Source organism: Lethenteron reissneri, chromosome 11 (genome assembly GCF_015708825.2).
Source record: "Lethenteron reissneri isolate LAM-NWPU_2019-01 chromosome 11, ASM1570882v1, whole genome shotgun sequence".
Classification (NCBI taxonomy): Eukaryota; Metazoa; Chordata; class Hyperoartia; order Petromyzontiformes; family Petromyzontidae; genus Lethenteron; species Lethenteron reissneri.
Window position 1 is genome coordinate 5438747 of NC_083789.1, and position 20418 is coordinate 5459164.

Here is a 20418-nt window from a genome sequence, read left to right on the forward strand (position 1 = left end):
AGGGAAGTAATAAAATAATAAAAATAAAACATAATAAAACAATTCTCACGACGTTTCGGCCACAACGCAAGCAGCCGTCCTCAGGTGAAAACCAGGTCCGTCGAGGCGACAGAGTCTGAATGAAACAGCACACGAGCTTGGAGCATATATATAAGCTGGGCGCATTGACAAAGGAATTTGCATATCAAAAGGAATTTAGCATATTTATGGAAAATGCTAAATTCCTTTTGATATGCAAATTCCTTTGTCAATGCGCCCAGCTTATATATATGCTCCAAGCTCGTGTGCTGTTTCATTCAGACTCTGTCGCCTCGACGGACCTGGTTTTCACCTGAGGACGGCTGCTTGCGTTGTGGCCGAAACGTCGTGAGAATTGTTTTATTATGTTTTATTTTTATTATTTTATTACTTCCCTTCTACGTGACTTTACCGAAAGAACCAAGAAGATGAATCCCTGCAGTCACGAAAGCTTTAAATCGAAATTGAATGTAACTTGTAATTTTTATGTGTGCACGTGTATTTTTGAAATGGAATTGTAGCAAAATGGCTCCATAGCTCAGCGGTTAGAGCACTGGCTTTGTAAACAAGGGGTTGTGAGTTTTTCATTGTCCCTGTAAGATTTAGTTTTTTCAAAATAACAGTGCTTTTAAAAATAAATTGTCCCAAGGTGTGAGAACACTTAGTAACAATTTTATCCTTAGGCGGTACCTCGGGGTAGCAAATAATACAAAATGGCCGAGGCAATTAAATATTTTATTTTTAGGACACTATTTTTTCCAGGGTTGTACTTAACTCCGTGACTGGGGTACCAATCAATCCGAAATCAGTGCTACTCCGCGATGTCGAAACGCCAAACAGCATAAAAAAATCCGTGATCGAAAAATACAACTTTGTATAGTGCATCGTGTACAGCTTGTTGAGATGAGTCGATTGCCGCATCGACCATCAACAGACTAAAAATGACTGCATCACGGACATTATACCGCCATAAGGTCAATTTATTACACGAGAGGCCATAGCACTCGCATTTACTATTAATGTGGCAGTTTTAACATAATAAATGGCACGTAAACAGTTATCCCTTTGAACTTCATCTGACTTTTTATTGGTGGTGGGTGCATGTGTATTTATAATTAAAACTTCCCAGGTTATGAGTTTTCAGGAGAGCCATGTATTCGTGAAACTGATGTCGCACAATTTCCGGTGTTGAATTTTCCTCATTAATTGGTCAGATGGTCTGGTTTACGTGAAGCTGTTATACACAATTTCTAATTATATGATCGCATAGCAATTAACTTCTCACTTAAGTAATTCGATGCCATCGTGTATTAACAGGTTTAGTGAGATTTTAAATACTGAATATGAAGGTGTTACAAAGGAGTGCCTCTATAGCTCAGGGGTTAGACTACTGGTTTTGTAAACCAGGGGTCGTGAGTTCAATTCTGACAGGGGTCATCGCTTTGCTTCTTCAAAGAGACTGAGTGAAACATTCAAACCCTTGGTTTTCAAAATTGGCATATGCTGTGGGAGAGCACCGAGTCACTATTAAGGAAACCGGGAAGCAAATTGGACCAAGTATTTCACAGTAATGTGGAAGTTTTTTCTGGATTATTGCCACCTGAAAGTTATTCTTTAGAAGTGTCATATGTGTACGTGTTTAAATTCAAACTTCTCAAGTCATGAGTCGCTAACATGGCCAAGTTTACATGAAGCTGTGTTACGCAATTAGTCGTCTTTGGCCACATCGCAAACACGTTCCTTCGGAGTGGGCAGGTAGGAACTTGGTTGGACAGCGCATTCGTGCGATCCGTGTCACGCGGCGCAAGCTGCGTGTGGCAGCACGTCACGTGGTGCTGAGCCCGCCCGAAGCGCTCTATCAAATACAAATCGAGGGCGTGGCTATGCACGACAGACAATCCCTGGTGGGCAGTGTGGAACTGTTCCTACCTGTATAAGCTTCTCAGTTGAGGCATTGGTGCCATCTTGCAGTAACAGGTTTTGTGAGCTTTTTAACACTGAATTTGCAGGTGTGAAAAATGAGTGGCTCCATAGCTCATTGGTTAGGGCACTGGTCTTGTAAGCCATGGGTCGTGAGATAAATTCTCGCTGGGGCCTGTGCAGTTTTGCATCCGACTTCGGCCATATTGACAAATCGAGAGGCTATTCTTTTAAGATTTCAGCAATGCTAATAATAAACAGCAGGGGGCACGGTAGCACTGACTTGGTACAGGTGTGGCATTGTTTTGGGCAACAACTAACTTAGGGGTTTACTTGTTTGAATAACTTTTAAAGTGTGTGTGCGATAAAACAGTCGTTTTATCGGTCACCAGTTCCTCAGAGAGCCAGGTTTGTGGTTTTGTGATATGTTTCCTCAATTGTGTTCTCACCTCAAGAGGTTTGCATGAAACTGTAGCCAACTGGCTCCATAGCTAAGGGGTTAGAGTACTGGTTTCGTAAACTAGGGGTCGTGAGTTCAATTCTCACTGGGGCCTGCGTTTTGCTTATTCTTCAAAGAGACTGAGTGAAACATTAAACCCCTTGGTTTTCAAAATTGGCCTATGCTGTGGGAGAGCACCGAGTCACTATTGAGGAAACCGGGATGCAAAGTGGACTTAGTATTTATCAGTGATGTGGGAGTTTTTTTCTGGATTATTGCCAACCGAAAGTTATTATTTAGAAGTGTCATGTGTACGTGTTTAAATTCAAACTTCTCAAGTCATGAGTCGCTAACATGGTCAAGTTTACATGAAGCTATGTTACGCAATTAGTCGTTTTTGGCCACATCGCAAACACGTTCCTTCGGAGTGGGCAGGTAGGAACTTGGTTGGACAGCGCATTCGTGCGATCCGTGTCACGCGGCGCAAGCTGCGTGTGGCAGCACGTTACGTGGTGCTGAGCCCGCCCGAAGCGCTCTATCAAATACAAATCGAGGGCGTGGCTATGCACGACAGACAGACAATCCCTGGTGGGCAGTGTGGAACTGTTCCTACCTGTATACACTTCTCAGTTGAGGCATTGGTGCCATCTTGCAGTAACAGGTTTTGTGAGCTTTTTAACACTGAATTTGCAGGTGTGGAAAATGAGTGGCTCCATAGCTCAGTGGTTAGGGCACTGGTCTTGTAAGCCATGGGTCGTGAGTTAAATTCTCGCTGGGGCCTGTGTAGTTTTGCATGGTACTTCGGCCATATTGACAAATCGAGAGGCTGTTCTTTTAAGATTTCAGCGATGCTAATAAGAAACAGCAGGGGCACGGTAGCACTGACTTGGTACAGGTGTGGCATTGTTTTGGGCAACAACTAACTTAGGAGTTTACTTGTTTGAATAACTTTTAAAGTGTGTGTGCGATAAAACAGTCGTTTTATCGATCACCAGTTCCTTAGAGAGCCAGGTTTTTGGTTTTGTGATATGTTTCCTCAATTGTGTTCTCACCTCAAGAGGTTTGCATGAAGCTGTAGCCAACTGGCTCCATAGCTCAGGGGTTAGAGCACTGGTTTTGTAAACCAGGGGTCGTGAGTTCAATTCTCACTGGGGCCTGCGTTTTGCTTATTCTTCAAAGAGACTGAGTGAAACATTAAACCCCCTGTTTTTCAAAATTGGCCTATGATGTGGGAGAGCACCGAGTCACTATTGAGGAAACCGGGATGCAAAGGGGACCTAGTATTTATCAGTAATGTGGCAGTTTTTTCTGGATTATTGCCAACCGAAAGTTATTATTTAGAAGTGTCATATGTGTACGTGTTTAAATTCAAACTTCCCAAGTCATGAGTCGCTAACATGGCCAAGTTTACATGAAGCTGTGTTACGCAATTAGTCGTTTTTGGCCACATCGCAAACACGTTCCTTCGGAGTGGGCAGGTAGGAACTTGGTTGGACAGCGCATTCGTGCGATCCGTGTCACGCGGCGCAAGCTGCGTGTGGCAGCACGTCACGTGGTGCTGAGCCCGCCCGAAGCGCTCTATCAAATACAAATCGAGGGCGTGGCTATGCACGACAGACAGACAAATAATCCCTGGTGGGCAGTGTGGAACTGTTCCTGCCTGTATACACTTCTCAATTGAGGCATTGGTGCCATCTTGCAGTAACAGGTTTTGTGAGCTTTTTAACACTGAATTTGCAGTTGCAGAAAATGAGTGGCTCCATAGCTCAGTGGTTAGAGCACTGGTCTTGTAAACCAGGGGTCGTGAGTTCAATTCTCGCTGGGGCCTGTGTAGTTTTGCATCCTGCTTCGGCAAAATTGACAAATCGAGAGGCTGTTCTTTTAAGATTTCAGCAATGCTAATTAGAAACAGCAGGGGGCACGGTAGCAATGACTTGGTACAGGTGTGGCATTGTTTTGGGCAACAACTAACTTCGGAGTTTACTTGTTTGAATAACTTTTAAAGTGTGTGTGCGATAAAACAGTCGTTTTATCGGTCACCAGTTCCTTAGAGAGCCAGATTTTTGGTTTTGTGATATGTTTCCTCAATTGTGTTCTCACCTCAAGAGGTTTGCATGAAACTGTAGCCAACTGGCTCCATAGCTCAGGGGTTAGAGCACTGGTTTCGTAAAACCAGGGGTTGTGAGTTCAATTCTCACTGGGGCCTGCGTTTTGCTTATTCTTCAAAGAGACTGAGTGAAACATTAAACCCCCTGTTTTTCAAAATTGGCCTATGCTGTGGGAGAGCACCGAGTCACTATTGAGGAAACCGGGATGCAAAGGGGACCTAGTATTTATCAGTAATGTGGCAGTTTTTTCTGGATTATTGCCAACCGAAAGTTATTATTTAGAAGTGTCATATGTGTACGTGTTTAAATTCAAACTTCCCAAGTCATGAGTCGCTAACATGGCCAAGTTTACATGAAGCTGTGTTACGCAATTAGTCGTTTTTGGCCACATCGCAAACACGTTCCTTCGAAGTGGGCAGGTAGGAACTTGGTTGGACAGCGCATTCGTGCGATCCGTGTCACGCGGCGCAAGCTGCGTGTGGCAGCATGTCACGTGGTGCTGAGCCCGCCCGAAGCGCTCTATCAAATACAAATCGAGGGCATGGCTATGCACGGCAGACAAAAAATAATCCCTGTTGGGCAGTGTGGAACTGTTCCTACCTGTATAAACTTCTTAGTTGAGGCATTGGTGCCATCTTGCAGTAACAGGTTTTGTGAGCTTTTTAACACTGAATTTGCAGGTGTGGAAAATGAGTGGCTCCATAGCTCAGTGGTTAGGGCACTGATTTTGTAAGCCATGGGTCGCGAGTTAAATTCTCGCTGGGGCCTGTGTAGTTTTGCATCCTACTTCGGCCATATTGACAAATCGAGAGGCTGTTCTTTTAAGATTTCAGCAATGCTAATAGGAAACAGCAGGGGGCACGGTAGCACTGACTTGATACAGGTGTGGCATTGTTTTAGGCAACAACTAACTTAGGAGTTTACTTGTTTGAATAACTTTTAAAGTGTGGGTGCGATAAAACAGTCGTTTTATCGGTCACCAGTTCCTCAGAGAGCCAGATTTTTGGTTTTGTGATATGTTTCCTCAATTGTGTTCTCACCTCAAGAGGTTTGCATGAAACTGTAGCCAACTGGCTCCATAGCTCAGGGGTTAGAGCACTGGTTTCGTAAACCAGGGGTCGTGAGTTCAATTCTCACTGGGGCCTGCGTTTTGCTTATTCTTCAAAGAGACTGAGTGAAACATTAAACTCCTTGGTTTTCAAAATTGTCCTATGCTGTGGGAGAGCACCGAGTCACTATTGAGGAAACCGAGATGCAAAGTGGACCTAGTATTTATCAGTAATGTGGCAGTTTTTTTCTGGATTATTGCCAACCGAAAGTTATTATTTAGAAGTGTCATATGTGTACGTGTTTAAATTCAAACTTCCCAAGTCATGAGTCGCTAACATGGTCAAGTTTACATGAAGCTGTGTTACGCAATTAGTCGTTTTTGGCCACATCGCAAACACGTTCCTTCGAAGTGGGCAGGTAGGAACTTGGTTGGACAGCGCATTCGTGCGATCCGTGTCACGCGGCGCAAGCTGCGTGTGGCAGCACGTCATGTGGTGCTGAGCCCGCCTGAAGCGCTCTATCAAATACAAATCGAGGGCGTGGCTATGCACGACAGACAATCCCTGGTGGGCAGTGTGGAACTGTTCCTACCAGAGGTGGGACAAAGTCATTGTTATGCAAGTCCAAGTCGAGTCTGAAGTCATCAAATTCATGACTCGAGTCTGACTCGAGTCCAAGTCACATGACTCGAGTCCACACCTCAGAGGTGGGACAAAGTCATTGTTATGCAAGTCCAAGTCGAGTCTGAAGTCATCAAATTCATGACTCGAGTCTGACTCGAGTCCAAGTCACATGACTCGAGTCCACACCTCTGGTTCGTACCTGTATAAACTTCTCAGTTGAGGCATTGGTGCCATCTTGCAGTAACAGGTTTTGTGAGCTTTTTAGCACTGAATTTGCAGGTGTGGAAAATGAGTGGCTCCATAGCTCAGTGGTTAGGGCACTGGTCTTGTAAGCCATGGGTCGTGAGTTAAATTCACGCTGGGGCCTGTGTAGTTTTGCATCCTACTTCGGCCATATTGACAAATCGAGAGGTTCTTTTAAGATTTCAGCAATGCTAATAAGAAACAGCAGGGGGCACGGTAGCACTGACTTGGTACAGGTGTGGCATTGTTTTGGGCAACAACTAACTTATGAGTTTACTTGTTTGAATAACTTTTAAAGTGTGTGTGCGATAAAACAGTCGTTTTATCGGTCACCAGTTCCTCAGAGAGCCAGGTTTTTGGTTTTGTGATATGTTTCCTCAATTGTGTTCTCACCTCAAGAGGTTTGCATGAAACTGCAGCCAACTGGCTCCATAGCTCAGTGGTTAGAGCACTGGTTTTGTAAACCAGGGGTCGTCAGTTCAATTCTCACTGCGGCTTGCATTTTGCTTATTCTTCAAAGAGACTGAGTGAAACATTAAACCCCTTGGTTTTCAAAATTGGCCTATGCTGTGGGAGATTACCGAGTCACTATTGAGGAAACCGGGATGCAAAGTGGACCTAGTATTTATCAGTAATGTGGCAGTTTTTTTCTGGATTATTGCCAACCGAAAGTTATTATTTAGAAGAGTCATATGTGTACGTGTTTAAATTCAAACTTCCCAAGTCATGAGCCGCTAACATGGTCAAGTTTACATGAAGCTGTGTTACGCAATTAGTCGTTTTTGGCCACATCGCAAACACGTTCCTTCGGAGTGGGCAGGTAGGAACTTGGTTGGACAGCGCATTCGTGCGATCCGTGTCACGCGGCGCAAGCTGCGTGTGGCAGCACGTCACGTGGTGCTGAGCCCGCCCGAAGCGCTCTATCAAATACAAATCGAGGGCATGGCTATGCACGACAGACAGAAAAATAATCCCTGTTGGGCAGTGTGGAACTGTTCCTACCTGTATAAACTTCTTAGTTGAGGCATTGGTGCCATCTTGCAGTAACAGGTTTTGTGAGCTTTTTAACACTGAATTTGCAGGTGTGGAAAATGAGTGGCTCCATAGCTCAGTGGTTAGGGCACTGATTTTGTAAGCCATGGGTCGCGAGTTAAATTCTCGCTGGGGCCTGTGTAGTTTTGCATCCTACTTCGGCCATATTGACAAATCGAGAGGCTGTTCTTTTAAGATTTCAGCAATGCTAATAGCAAACAGCAGGGGGCACGGTAGCACTGACTTGGTACAGGTGTGGCATTGTTTTAGGCAACAACTAACTTAGGAGTTTACTTGTTTGAATAACTTTTAAAGTGTGTGTGCGATAAAACAGTCGTTTTATCGGTCACCAGTTCCTCAGAGAGCCAGATTTTTGGTTTTGTAATATGTTTCCTCAATTGTGTTCTCACCTCAAGAGGTTTGCATGAAACTGTAGCCAACTGGCTCCATAGCTCAGGGGTTAGAGCACTGGTTTCGTAAACCAGGGGTCGTGAGTTCAATTCTCACTGGGGCCTGCGTTTTGCTTATTCTTCAAAGAGACTGAGTGAAACATTAAACCCCTTGGTTTTCAAAATTGGCCTATGCTGTGGGAAAACACCGAGTCACTATTGAGGAAACCGGGATGCAAAGTGGACCTAGTATTTATCAGTAATGTGGCAGTTTTTTTCTGGATTATTGCCAACCGAAAGTTATTATTTAGAAGAGTCATATGTGTACGTGTTTAAATTCAAACTTCCCAAGTCATGAGTCGCTAACATGGTCAAGTTTACATGAAGCTGTGTTATGCAATTAGTCGTTTTTGACCACATCGCAAACACGTTCCTTCGGAGTGGGCAGGTAGGAACTTGGTTGGACAGCGCATTCGTGCGATCCGTGTCACGCGGCACAAGCTGCGTGTGGCAGCACGTCACGTGGTGCTGAGCCCGCCCGAAGCGCTCTATCAAATACAAATCGAGGGCGTGGCTATGCACGACAGACAGACAAATAATCCCTGGTGGGCAGTGTGGAACTGTTCCTACCTGTATACACTTCTCAGTTGAAGCATTGGTGCCATCTTGCAGTAACAGGTTTTGTGAGCTTTTTAACACTGAATTTGCAGGTGTGGAAAATGAGTGGCTCCATAGCTCAGTGGTTAGGGCACTGGTCTTGTAAGCCATGGGTCGTGAGTTAAATTCTTGCTGGGGCCTGTGTAGTTTTGCATTGTACTTCGGCCATGTTGACAAATCGAGAGGCTGTTCTTTTAAGATTTCAGCGATGCTAATAAGAAACAGCAGGGGCACGGTAGCACTGACTTGGTACAGGTGTGGCATTGTTTTGGGCAACAACTAACTTAGGAGTTTACTTGTTTGAATAACTTTTAAAGTGTGTGTGCGATAAAACAGTCGTTTTATCGATCACCAGTTCCTTAGAGAGCCAGGTTTTTGGTTTTGTGATATGTTTCCTCAATTGTGTTCTCACCTCAAGAGGTTTGCATGAAGCTGTAGCCAACTGGCTCCATAGCTCAGGGGTTAGAGCACTGGTTTTGTAAACCAGGGGTCGTGAGTTCAATTCTCACTGGGGCCTGTGTTTTGCTTATTCTTCAAAGAGACTGAGTGAAACATTAAACCCCCTGTTTTTCAAAATTGGCCTATGCTGTGGGAGAGCACCGAGTCACTATTGAGGAAACCGGGATGCAAAGGGGACCTAGTATTTATCAGTAATGTGGCAGTTTTTTTCTGGATTATTGCCAACCGAAAGTTATTATTTAGAAGTGTCATATGTGTACGTGTTTAAATTCAAACTTCCCAAGTCATGAGTCGCTAACATGGCCAAGTTTACATGAAGCTGTGTTACGCAATTAGTCCTTTTTGGCCACATCGCAAACACGTTCCTTCGGAGTGGGCAGGTAGGAACTTGGTTGGACAGCGCATTCGTGCGATCCGTGTCACGCGGCGCAAGCTGCGTGTGGCAGCACGTCACGTGGTGCTGAGCCCGCCCGAAGCGCTCTATCAAATACAAATCGAGGGCGTGGCTATGCACGACAGACAGACAAATAATCCCTGGTGGGCAGTGTGGAACTGTTCCTGCCTGTATACACTTCTCAATTGAGGCATTGGTGCCATCTTGCAGTAACAGGTTTTGTGAGCTTATTAACACTGAATTTGCAGTTGCAGAAAATGAGTGGCTCCATAGCTCAGTGGTTAGAGCACTGGTCTTGTAAACCAGGGGTCGTGAGTTCAATTCTCGCTGGGGCCTGTGTAGTTTTGCATCCTGCTTCGGCAAAATTGAGAAATCGAGAGGCTGTTCTTTTAAGATTTCAGCAATGCTAATTAGAAACAGCAGGGGGCACGGTAGCAATGACTTGGTACAGGTGTGGCATTGTTTTGGGCAACAACTAACTTCGGAGTTTACTTGTTTGAATAACTTTTAAAGTGTGTGTGCAATAAAACAGTCGTTTTATCGGTCACCAGTTCCTCAGAGAGCCAGGTTTTTGGTTTTGTGATATGTTTCCTCAATTGTGTTCTCACCTCAAGAGGTTTGCATGAAGCTGCAGCCAACTGGCTCCATAGCTCAGTGGTTAGAGCACTGGTTTTGTAAACCAGGGGTCGTGAGTTCAATTCTCACTGCGGCCTTCATTTTGCTTATTCTTCAAAGAGACTGAGTGAAACATCAAACCCCTTGGTTTTCAAAATTGGCCTATGCTGTGGGAGATTACCGAGTCACTATTGAGGAAACCGGGATGCAAAGTGGACCTAGTATTTATCAGTAATGTGGCAGTTTTTTTCTGGATTATTGCCAACCGAAAGTTATTATTTAGAAGAGTCATATGTGTACGTGTTTAAATTCAAACTTCCCAAGTCATGAGCCGCTAACATGGTCAAGTTTACATGAAGCTGTGTTACGCAATTAGTCGTTTTTGGCCACATCGCAAACACGTTCCTTCGGAGTGGGCAGGTAGGAACTTGGTTGGACAGCGCATTCGTGCGATCCGTGTCACGCGGCGCAAGCTGCGTGTGGCAGCACGTCACGTGGTGCTGAGCCCGCCCGAAGCGCTCTATCAAATACAAATCGAGGGCATGGCTATGCACGACAGACAGAAAAATAATCCCTGTTGGGCAGTGTGGAACTGTTCCTACCTGTATAAACTTCTTAGTTGAGGCATTGGTGCCATCTTGCAGTAACAGGTTTTGTGAGCTTTTTAACACTGAATTTGCAGGTGTGGAAAATGAGTGGCTCCATAGCTCAGTGGTTAGGGCACTGATTTTGTAAGCCATGGGTCGCGAGTTAAATTCTCGCTGGGGCCTGTGTAGTTTTGCATCCTACTTCGGCCATATTGACAAATCGAGAGGCTGTTCTTTTAAGATTTCAGCAATGCTAATAGGAAACAGCAGGGGGCACGGTAGCACTGACTTGGTACAGGTGTGGCATTGTTTTAGGCAACAACTAACTTAGGAGTTTACTTGTTTGAATAACTTTTAAAGTGTGTGTGCGATAAAACAGTCGTTTTATCGGTCACCAGTTCCTCAGAGTGCCAGATTTTTGGTTTTGTGATATGTTTCCTCAATTGTGTTCTCACCTCAAGAGGTTTGCATAAATCTGTAGCCAACTGGCTCCATAGCTCAGGGGTTAGAGCACTGGTTTCGTAAACCAGGGGTCGTGAGTTCAATTCTCACTGGGGCCTGCGTTTTGCTTATTCTTCAAAGAGACTGAGTGAAACATTAAACCCCTTGGTTTTCAAAATTGGCGTATGCTGTGGGAAAACACCGAGTCACTATTGAGGAAACCGGGATGCAAAGTGGACCTAGTATTTATCAGTAATGTGGCAGTTTTTTTCTGGATTATTGCCAACCGAAAGTTATTATTTAGAAGAGTCATATGTGTACGTGTTTAAATTCAAACTTCCCAAGTCATGAGTCGCTAACATGGTCAAGTTTACATGAAGCTGTGTTATGCAATTAGTCGTTTTTGGCCACATCGCAAACACGTTCCTTCGGAGTGGGCAGGTAGGAACTTGGTTGGACAGCGCATTCGTGCGATCTGTGTCACACGGCGCAAGCTGCGTGGGGCGGCGCGTCACGTAGTACTGAGCCCGCCCGAAGCGCTCTATCAAATACAAATCGAGGGCGTGGCTATGCACGACAGACAGACAAATAATCCCTGGTGGGCAGTGTGGAACTGTTCCTACCTGTATACACTTCTCAGTTGAAGCATTGGTGCCATCTTGCAGTAACAGGTTTTGTGAGCTTTTTAACACTGAATTTGCAGGTGTGGAAAATGAGTGGCTCCATAGCTCAGTGGTTAGGGCACTGGTCTTGTAAGCCATGGGTCGTGAGTTAAATTCTCGTTGGGGCCTGTGTAGTTTTGCATCGTACTTCGGCCATATTGACAAATCGAGAGGCTGTTTTTTTAAGATTTCAGCGATGCTAATAAGAAACAGCAGGGGCACGGTAGCACTGACTTGGTACAGGTGTGGCATTGTTTTGGGCAACAACTAACTTAGGAGTTTACTTGTTTGAATAACTTTTAAAGTGTGTGTGCGATAAAACAGTCGTTTTATCGATCACCAGTTCCTTAGAGAGCCAGGTTTTTGGTTTTGTGATATGTTTCCTCAATTGTGTTCTCACCTCAAGAGGTTTGCATGAAACTGTAGCCAACTGGCTCCATAGCTCAGGGGTTAGAGCACTGGTTTCGTAAACCAGGGGTCGTGAGTTCAATTCTCACTGGGGCCTGCGTTTTGCTTATTCTTCAAAGAGACTGAGTGAAACATTAAACCCCCTGTTTTTCAAAATTGGCCTATGCTGTGGGAGAGCACCGAGTCACTATTGAGGAAACCGGGATGCAAAGGGGACCTAGTATTTATCAGTAATGTGGCAGTTTTTTTCTAGATTATTGCCAACCGAAAGTTATTATTTAGAAGTGTCATATGTGTACAAGTTTAAATTCAAACTTCCCAAGTCATGAGTCGCTAACATGGCCAAGTTTACATGAAGCTGTGTTACGCAATTAGTCCTTTTTGGCCACATCGCAAACACGTTCCTTCGGAGTGGGCAGGTAGGAACTTGGTTGGACAGCGCATTCGTGCGATCCGTGTCACGCGGCGCAAGCTGCGTGTGGCAGCACGTCACGTGGTGCTGAGCCCGCCCGAAGCGCTCTATCAAATACAAATCGAGGGCGTGGCTATGCACGACAGACAGACAAATAATCCCTGGTGGGCAGTGTGGAACTGTTCCTGCCTGTATACACTTCTCAATTGAGGCATTGGTGCCATCTTGCAGTAACAGGTTTTGTGAGCTTATTAACACTGAATTTGCAGTTGCAGAAAATGAGTGGCTCCATAGCTCAGTGGTTAGAGCACTGGTCTTGTAAACCAGGGGTCGTGAGTTCATTTCTCGCTGGGGCCTGTGTAGTTTTGCATCCTGCTTCGGCAAAATTGACAAATCGAGAGGCTGTTCTTTTAAGATTTCAGCAATGCTAATTAGAAACAGCAGGGGGCACGGTAGCAATGACTTGGTACAGGTGTGGCATTGTTTTGGGCAACAACTAACTTCGGAGTTTACTTGTTTGAATAACTTTTAAAGTGTGTGTGCAATAAAACAGTCGTTTTATCGGTCACCAGTTCCTCAGAGAGCCAGGTTTTTGGTTTTGTGATATGTTTCCTCAATTGTGTTCTCACCTCAAGAGGTTTGCATGAAGCTGCAGCCAACTGGCTCCATAGCTCAGTGGTTAGAGCACTGGTTTTGTAAACCAGGGGTCGTGAGTTCAATTCTCACTGCGGCCTTCATTTTGCTTATTCTTCAAAGAGACTGAGTGAAACATCAAACCCCTTGGTTTTCAAAATTGGCCTATGCTGTGGGAGATTACCGAGTCACTATTGAGGAAACCGGGATGCAAAGTGGACCTAGTATTTATCAGTAATGTGGCAGTTTTTTTCTGGATTATTGCCAACCGAAAGTTATTATTTAGAAGAGTCATATGTGTACGTGTTTAAATTCAAACTTCCCAAGTCATGAGCCGCTAACATGGTCAAGTTTACATGAAGCTGTGTTACGCAATTAGTCGTTTTTGGCCACATCGCAAACACGTTCCTTCGGAGTGGGCAGGTAGGAACTTGGTTGGACAGCGCATTCGTGCGATCCGTGTCACGCGGCGCAAGCTGCGTGTGGCAGCACGTCACGTGGTGCTGAGCCCGCCCGAAGCGCTCTATCAAATACAAATCGAGGGCATGGCTATGCACGACAGACAGAAAAATAATCCCTGTTGGGCAGTGTGGAACTGTTCCTACCTGTATAAACTTCTTAGTTGAGGCATTGGTGCCATCTTGCAGTAACAGGTTTTGTGAGCTTTTTAACACTGAATTTGCAGGTGTGGAAAATGAGTGGCTCCATAGCTCAGTGGTTAGGGCACTGATTTTGTAAGCCATGGGTCGCGAGTTAAATTCTCGCTGGGGCCTGTGTAGTTTTGCATCCTACTTCGGCCATATTGACAAATCGAGAGGCTGTTCTTTTAAGATTTCAGCAATGCTAATAGCAAACAGCAGGGGGCACGGTAGCACTGACTTGGTACAGGTGTGGCATTGTTTTAGGCAACAACTAACTTAGGAGTTTACTTGTTTGAATAACTTTTAAAGTGTGTGTGCGATAAAACAGTCGTTTTATCGGTCACCAGTTCCTCAGAGAGCCAGATTTTTGGTTTTGTAATATGTTTCCTCAATTGTGTTCTCACCTCAAGAGGTTTGCATGAAACTGTAGCCAACTGGCTCCATAGCTCAGGGGTTAGAGCACTGGTTTCGTAAACCAGGGGTCGTGAGTTCAATTCTCACTGGGGCCTGCGTTTTGCTTATTCTTCAAAGAGACTGAGTGAAACATTAAACCCCTTGGTTTTCAAAATTGGCCTATGCTGTGGGAAAACACCGAGTCACTATTGAGGAAACCGGGATGCAAAGTGGACCTAGTATTTATCAGTAATGTGGCAGTTTTTTTCTGGATTATTGCCAACCGAAAGTTATTATTTAGAAGAGTCATATGTGTACGTGTTTAAATTCAAACTTCCCAAGTCATGAGTCGCTAACATGGTCAAGTTTACATGAAGCTGTGTTATGCAATTAGTCGTTTTTGACCACATCGCAAACACGTTCCTTCGGAGTGGGCAGGTAGGAACTTGGTTGGACAGCGCATTCGTGCGATCCGTGTCACGCGGCACAAGCTGCGTGTGGCAGCACGTCACGTGGTGCTGAGCCCGCCCGAAGCGCTCTATCAAATACAAATCGAGGGCGTGGCTATGCACGACAGACAGACAAATAATCCCTGGTGGGCAGTGTGGAACTGTTCCTACCTGTATACACTTCTCAGTTGAAGCATTGGTGCCATCTTGCAGTAACAGGTTTTGTGAGCTTTTTAACACTGAATTTGCAGGTGTGGAAAATGAGTGGCTCCATAGCTCAGTGGTTAGGGCACTGGTCTTGTAAGCCATGGGTCGTGAGTTAAATTCTTGCTGGGGCCTGTGTAGTTTTGCATTGTACTTCGGCCATGTTGACAAATCGAGAGGCTGTTCTTTTAAGATTTCAGCGATGCTAATAAGAAACAGCAGGGGCACGGTAGCACTGACTTGGTACAGGTGTGGCATTGTTTTGGGCAACAACTAACTTAGGAGTTTACTTGTTTGAATAACTTTTAAAGTGTGTGTGCGATAAAACAGTCGTTTTATCGATCACCAGTTCCTTAGAGAGCCAGGTTTTTGGTTTTGTGATATGTTTCCTCAATTGTGTTCTCACCTCAAGAGGTTTGCATGAAGCTGTAGCCAACTGGCTCCATAGCTCAGGGGTTAGAGCACTGGTTTTGTAAACCAGGGGTCGTGAGTTCAATTCTCACTGGGGCCTGTGTTTTGCTTATTCTTCAAAGAGACTGAGTGAAACATTAAACCCCCTGTTTTTCAAAATTGGCCTATGCTGTGGGAGAGCACCGAGTCACTATTGAGGAAACCGGGATGCAAAGGGGACCTAGTATTTATCAGTAATGTGGCAGTTTTTTTCTGGATTATTGCCAACCGAAAGTTATTATTTAGAAGTGTCATATGTGTACGTGTTTAAATTCAAACTTCCCAAGTCATGAGTCGCTAACATGGCCAAGTTTACATGAAGCTGTGTTACGCAATTAGTCCTTTTTGGCCACATCGCAAACACGTTCCTTCGGAGTGGGCAGGTAGGAACTTGGTTGGACAGCGCATTCGTGCGATCCGTGTCACGCGGCGCAAGCTGCGTGTGGCAGCACGTCACGTGGTGCTGAGCCCGCCCGAAGCGCTCTATCAAATACAAATCGAGGGCGTGGCTATGCACGACAGACAGACAAATAATCCCTGGTGGGCAGTGTGGAACTGTTCCTGCCTGTATACACTTCTCAATTGAGGCATTGGTGCCATCTTGCAGTAACAGGTTTTGTGAGCTTATTAACACTGAATTTGCAGTTGCAGAAAATGAGTGGCTCCATAGCTCAGTGGTTAGAGCACTGGTCTTGTAAACCAGGGGTCGTGAGTTCAATTCTCGCTGGGGCCTGTGTAGTTTTGCATCCTGCTTCGGCAAAATTGAGAAATCGAGAGGCTGTTCTTTTAAGATTTCAGCAATGCTAATTAGAAACAGCAGGGGGCACGGTAGCAATGACTTGGTACAGGTGTGGCATTGTTTTGGGCAACAACTAACTTCGGAGTTTACTTGTTTGAATAACTTTTAAAGTGTGTGTGCAATAAAACAGTCGTTTTATCGGTCACCAGTTCCTCAGAGAGCCAGGTTTTTGGTTTTGTGATATGTTTCCTCAATTGTGTTCTCACCTCAAGAGGTTTGCATGAAGCTGCAGCCAACTGGCTCCATAGCTCAGTGGTTAGAGCACTGGTTTTGTAAACCAGGGGTCGTGAGTTCAATTCTCACTGCGGCCTTCATTTTGCTTATTCTTCAAAGAGACTGAGTGAAACATCAAACCCCTTGGTTTTCAAAATTGGCCTATGCTGTGGGAGATTACCGAGTCACTATTGAGGAAACCGGGATGCAAAGTGGACCTAGTATTTATCAGTAATGTGGCAGTTTTTTTCTGGATTATTGCCAACCGAAAGTTATTATTTAGAAGAGTCATATGTGTACGTGTTTAAATTCAAACTTCCCAAGTCATGAGCCGCTAACATGGTCAAGTTTACATGAAGCTGTGTTACGCAATTAGTCGTTTTTGGCCACATCGCAAACACGTTCCTTCGGAGTGGGCAGGTAGGAACTTGGTTGGACAGCGCATTCGTGCGATCCGTGTCACGCGGCGCAAGCTGCGTGTGGCAGCACGTCACGTGGTGCTGAGCCCGCCCGAAGCGCTCTATCAAATACAAATCGAGGGCATGGCTATGCACGACAGACAGAAAAATAATCCCTGTTGGGCAGTGTGGAACTGTTCCTACCTGTATAAACTTCTTAGTTGAGGCATTGGTGCCATCTTGCAGTAACAGGTTTTGTGAGCTTTTTAACACTGAATTTGCAGGTGTGGAAAATGAGTGGCTCCATAGCTCAGTGGTTAGGGCACTGATTTTGTAAGCCATGGGTCGCGAGTTAAATTCTCGCTGGGGCCTGTGTAGTTTTGCATCCTACTTCGGCCATATTGACAAATCGAGAGGCTGTTCTTTTAAGATTTCAGCAATGCTAATAGGAAACAGCAGGGGGCACGGTAGCACTGACTTGGTACAGGTGTGGCATTGTTTTAGGCAACAACTAACTTAGGAGTTTACTTGTTTGAATAACTTTTAAAGTGTGTGTGCGATAAAACAGTCGTTTTATCGGTCACCAGTTCCTCAGAGTGCCAGATTTTTGGTTTTGTGATATGTTTCCTCAATTGTGTTCTCACCTCAAGAGGTTTGCATAAAACTGTAGCCAACTGGCTCCATAGCTCAGGGGTTAGAGCACTGGTTTCGTAAACCAGGGGTCGTGAGTTCAATTCTCACTGGGGCCTGCGTTTTGCTTATTCTTCAAAGAGACTGAGTGAAACATTAAACCCCTTGGTTTTCAAAATTGGCGTATGCTGTGGGAAAACACCGAGTCACTATTGAGGAAACCGGGATGCAAAGTGGACCTAGTATTTATCAGTAATGTGGCAGTTTTTTTCTGGATTATTGCCAACCGAAAGTTATTATTTAGAAGAGTCATATGTGTACGTGTTTAAATTCAAACTTCCCAAGTCATGAGTCGCTAACATGGTCAAGTTTACATGAAGCTGTGTTATGCAATTAGTCGTTTTTGGCCACATCGCAAACACGTTCCTTCGGAGTGGGCAGGTAGGAACTTGGTTGGACAGCGCATTCGTGCGATCTGTGTCACACGGCGCAAGCTGCGTGGGGCGGCGCGTCACGTAGTACTGAGCCCGCCCGAAGCGCTCTATCAAATACAAATCGAGGGCGTGGCTATGCACGACAGACAGACAAATAATCCCTGGTGGGCAGTGTGGAACTGTTCCTACCTGTATACACTTCTCAGTTGAAGCATTGGTGCCATCTTGCAGTAACAGGTTTTGTGAGCTTTTTAACACTGAATTTGCAGGTGTGGAAAATGAGTGGCTCCATAGCTCAGTGGTTAGGGCACTGGTCTTGTAAGCCATGGGTCGTGAGTTAAATTCTCGTTGGGGCCTGTGTAGTTTTGCATCGTACTTCGGCCATATTGACAAATCGAGAGGCTGTTTTTTTAAGATTTCAGCGATGCTAATAAGAAACAGCAGGGGCACGGTAGCACTGACTTGGTACAGGTGTGGCATTGTTTTGGGCAACAACTAACTTAGGAGTTTACTTGTTTGAATAACTTTTAAAGTGTGTGTGCGATAAAACAGTCGTTTTATCGATCACCAGTTCCTTAGAGAGCCAGGTTTTTGGTTTTGTGATATGTTTCCTCAATTGTGTTCTCACCTCAAGAGGTTTGCATGAAACTGTAGCCAACTGGCTCCATAGCTCAGGGGTTAGAGCACTGGTTTCGTAAACCAGGGGTCGTGAGTTCAATTCTCACTGGGGCCTGCGTTTTGCTTATTCTTCAAAGAGACTGAGTGAAACATTAAACCCCCTGTTTTTCAAAATTGGCCTATGCTGTGGGAGAGCACCGAGTCACTATTGAGGAAACCGGGATGCAAAGGGGACCTAGTGTTTATCAGTAATGTGGCAGTTTTTTTCTAGATTATTGCCAACCGAAAGTTATTATTTAGAAGTGTCATATGTGTACAAGTTTAAATTCAAACTTCCCAAGTCATGAGTCGCTAACATGGCCAAGTTTACATGAAGCTGTGTTACGCAATTAGTCCTTTTTGGCCACATCGCAAACACGTTCCTTCGGAGTGGGCAGGTAGGAACTTGGTTGGACAGCGCATTCGTGCGATCCGTGTCACGCGGCGCAAGCTGCGTGTGGCAGCACGTCACGTGGTGCTGAGCCCGCCCGAAGCGCTCTATCAAATACAATTCGAGGGCGTGGCTATGCACGACAGACAGACAAATAATCCCTGGTGGGCAGTGTGGAACTGTTCCTGCCTGTATACACTTCTCAATTGAGGCATTGGTGCCATCTTGCAGTAACAGGTTTTGTGAGCTTATTAACACTGAATTTGCAGTTGCAGAAAATGAGTGGCTCCATAGCTCAGTGGTTAGAGCACTGGTCTTGTAAACCAGGGGTCGTGAGTTCAATTCTCGCTGGGGCCTGTGTAGTTTTGCATCCTGCTTCGGCAAAATTGACAAATCGAGAGGCTGTTCTTTTAAGATTTCAGCAATGCTAATTAGAAACAGCAGGGGGCACGGTAGCAATGACTTGGTACAGGTGTGGCATTGTTTTGGGCAACAACTAACTTCGGAGTTTACTTGTTTGAATAACTTTTAAAGTGTGTGTGCAATAAAACAGTCGTTTTATCGGTCACCAGTTCCTCAGAGAGCCAGGTTTTTGGTTTTGTGATATGTTTCCTCAATTGTGTTCTCACCTCAAGAGGTTTGCATGAAGCTGCAGCCAACTGGCTCCATAGCTCAGTGGTTAGAGCACTGGTTTTGTAAACCAGGGGTCGTGAGTTCAATTCTCACTGCGGCCTTCATTTTGCTTATTCTTCAAAGAGACTGAGTGAAACATCAAACCCCTTGGTTTTCAAAATTGGCCTATGCTGTGGGAGATTACCGAGTCACTATTGAGGAAACCGGGATGCAAAGTGGACCTAGTATTTATCAGTAATGTGGCAGTTTTTTTCTGGATTATTGCCAACCGAAAGTTATTATTTAGAAGAGTCATATGTGTACGTGTTTAAATTCAAACTTCCCAAGTCATGAGCCGCTAACATGGTCAAGTTTACATGAAGCTGTGTTACGCAATTAGTCGTTTTTGGCCACATCGCAAACACGTTCCTTCGGAGTGGGCAGGTAGGAACTTGGTTGGACAGCGCATTCGTGCGATCCGTGTCACGCGGCGCAAGCTGCGTGTGGCAGCACGTCACGTGGTGCTGAGCCCGCCCGAAGCGCTCTATCAAATACAAATCGAGGGCATGGCTATGCACGACAGACAGAAAAATAATCCCTGTTGGGCAGTGTGGAACTGTTCCTACCTGTATAAACTTCTTAGTTGAGGCATTGGTGCCATCTTGCAGTAACAGGTTTTGTGAGCTTTTTAACACTGAATTTGCAGGTGTGGAAAATGAGTGGCTCCATAGCTCAGTGGTTAGGGCACTGATTTTGTAAGCCATGGGTCGCGAGTTAAATTCTCGCTGGGGCCTGTGTAGTTTTGCATCCTACTTCGGCCATATTGACAAATCGAGAGGCTGTTCTTTTAAGATTTCAGCAATGCTAATAGGAAACAGCAGGGGGCACGGTAGCACTGACTTGGTACAGGTGTGGCATTGTTTTAGGCAACAACTAACTTAGGAGTTTACTTGTTTGAATAACTTTTAAAGTGTGTGTGCGATAAAACAGTCGTTTTATCGGTCACCAGTTCCTCAGAGTGCCAGATTTTTGGTTTTGTGATATGTTTCCTCAATTG

The 20418-nt window shown here is 45.0% G+C and overlaps 25 non-coding genes across 25 annotated transcripts; all 25 read left to right on the forward strand.

Moving 5' to 3' along the window:
• Positions 1–2419: 2419 nt before the first annotated feature.
• Positions 2420–2492, forward strand: TRNAT-CGU (transfer RNA threonine (anticodon CGU)). The gene has a single exon. It is a non-coding gene; the product is annotated as a tRNA-Thr (tRNA).
• Positions 2493–3085: 593 nt separating this feature from the next.
• On the forward strand, positions 3086–3158 carry TRNAT-UGU (transfer RNA threonine (anticodon UGU)). The gene has a single exon. It is a non-coding gene; the product is annotated as a tRNA-Thr (tRNA).
• Positions 3159–3461: 303 nt separating this feature from the next.
• On the forward strand, positions 3462–3534 carry TRNAT-UGU (transfer RNA threonine (anticodon UGU)). The gene has a single exon. It is a non-coding gene; the product is annotated as a tRNA-Thr (tRNA).
• Positions 3535–4132: 598 nt separating this feature from the next.
• Positions 4133–4205, forward strand: TRNAT-UGU (transfer RNA threonine (anticodon UGU)). Its single transcript has one exon. It is a non-coding gene; the product is annotated as a tRNA-Thr (tRNA).
• Positions 4206–4509: 304 nt separating this feature from the next.
• On the forward strand, positions 4510–4583 carry TRNAT-CGU (transfer RNA threonine (anticodon CGU)). The gene has a single exon. It is a non-coding gene; the product is annotated as a tRNA-Thr (tRNA).
• Positions 4584–5557: 974 nt separating this feature from the next.
• On the forward strand, positions 5558–5630 carry TRNAT-CGU (transfer RNA threonine (anticodon CGU)). Its single transcript has one exon. It is a non-coding gene; the product is annotated as a tRNA-Thr (tRNA).
• Positions 5631–6826: 1196 nt separating this feature from the next.
• On the forward strand, positions 6827–6899 carry TRNAT-UGU (transfer RNA threonine (anticodon UGU)). Its single transcript has one exon. It is a non-coding gene; the product is annotated as a tRNA-Thr (tRNA).
• A 976-nt stretch (positions 6900–7875) lies between these two features.
• On the forward strand, positions 7876–7948 carry TRNAT-CGU (transfer RNA threonine (anticodon CGU)). Its single transcript has one exon. It is a non-coding gene; the product is annotated as a tRNA-Thr (tRNA).
• A 975-nt stretch (positions 7949–8923) lies between these two features.
• On the forward strand, positions 8924–8996 carry TRNAT-UGU (transfer RNA threonine (anticodon UGU)). Its single transcript has one exon. It is a non-coding gene; the product is annotated as a tRNA-Thr (tRNA).
• A 599-nt stretch (positions 8997–9595) lies between these two features.
• TRNAT-UGU (transfer RNA threonine (anticodon UGU)) lies at positions 9596–9668 on the forward strand. The gene has a single exon. It is a non-coding gene; the product is annotated as a tRNA-Thr (tRNA).
• A 304-nt stretch (positions 9669–9972) lies between these two features.
• TRNAT-UGU (transfer RNA threonine (anticodon UGU)) lies at positions 9973–10045 on the forward strand. The gene has a single exon. It is a non-coding gene; the product is annotated as a tRNA-Thr (tRNA).
• Positions 10046–11021: 976 nt separating this feature from the next.
• TRNAT-CGU (transfer RNA threonine (anticodon CGU)) lies at positions 11022–11094 on the forward strand. Its single transcript has one exon. It is a non-coding gene; the product is annotated as a tRNA-Thr (tRNA).
• Positions 11095–11693: 599 nt separating this feature from the next.
• TRNAT-UGU (transfer RNA threonine (anticodon UGU)) lies at positions 11694–11766 on the forward strand. Its single transcript has one exon. It is a non-coding gene; the product is annotated as a tRNA-Thr (tRNA).
• Positions 11767–12069: 303 nt separating this feature from the next.
• TRNAT-CGU (transfer RNA threonine (anticodon CGU)) lies at positions 12070–12142 on the forward strand. The gene has a single exon. It is a non-coding gene; the product is annotated as a tRNA-Thr (tRNA).
• Positions 12143–12741: 599 nt separating this feature from the next.
• On the forward strand, positions 12742–12814 carry TRNAT-UGU (transfer RNA threonine (anticodon UGU)). Its single transcript has one exon. It is a non-coding gene; the product is annotated as a tRNA-Thr (tRNA).
• Positions 12815–13118: 304 nt separating this feature from the next.
• Positions 13119–13191, forward strand: TRNAT-UGU (transfer RNA threonine (anticodon UGU)). Its single transcript has one exon. It is a non-coding gene; the product is annotated as a tRNA-Thr (tRNA).
• A 976-nt stretch (positions 13192–14167) lies between these two features.
• On the forward strand, positions 14168–14240 carry TRNAT-CGU (transfer RNA threonine (anticodon CGU)). Its single transcript has one exon. It is a non-coding gene; the product is annotated as a tRNA-Thr (tRNA).
• A 975-nt stretch (positions 14241–15215) lies between these two features.
• On the forward strand, positions 15216–15288 carry TRNAT-UGU (transfer RNA threonine (anticodon UGU)). The gene has a single exon. It is a non-coding gene; the product is annotated as a tRNA-Thr (tRNA).
• A 599-nt stretch (positions 15289–15887) lies between these two features.
• On the forward strand, positions 15888–15960 carry TRNAT-UGU (transfer RNA threonine (anticodon UGU)). The gene has a single exon. It is a non-coding gene; the product is annotated as a tRNA-Thr (tRNA).
• A 304-nt stretch (positions 15961–16264) lies between these two features.
• TRNAT-UGU (transfer RNA threonine (anticodon UGU)) lies at positions 16265–16337 on the forward strand. The gene has a single exon. It is a non-coding gene; the product is annotated as a tRNA-Thr (tRNA).
• A 976-nt stretch (positions 16338–17313) lies between these two features.
• Positions 17314–17386, forward strand: TRNAT-CGU (transfer RNA threonine (anticodon CGU)). The gene has a single exon. It is a non-coding gene; the product is annotated as a tRNA-Thr (tRNA).
• Positions 17387–17985: 599 nt separating this feature from the next.
• TRNAT-UGU (transfer RNA threonine (anticodon UGU)) lies at positions 17986–18058 on the forward strand. The gene has a single exon. It is a non-coding gene; the product is annotated as a tRNA-Thr (tRNA).
• A 303-nt stretch (positions 18059–18361) lies between these two features.
• TRNAT-CGU (transfer RNA threonine (anticodon CGU)) lies at positions 18362–18434 on the forward strand. The gene has a single exon. It is a non-coding gene; the product is annotated as a tRNA-Thr (tRNA).
• Positions 18435–19033: 599 nt separating this feature from the next.
• TRNAT-UGU (transfer RNA threonine (anticodon UGU)) lies at positions 19034–19106 on the forward strand. Its single transcript has one exon. It is a non-coding gene; the product is annotated as a tRNA-Thr (tRNA).
• Positions 19107–19410: 304 nt separating this feature from the next.
• TRNAT-UGU (transfer RNA threonine (anticodon UGU)) lies at positions 19411–19483 on the forward strand. Its single transcript has one exon. It is a non-coding gene; the product is annotated as a tRNA-Thr (tRNA).
• Positions 19484–20418: the final 935 nt, after the last annotated feature.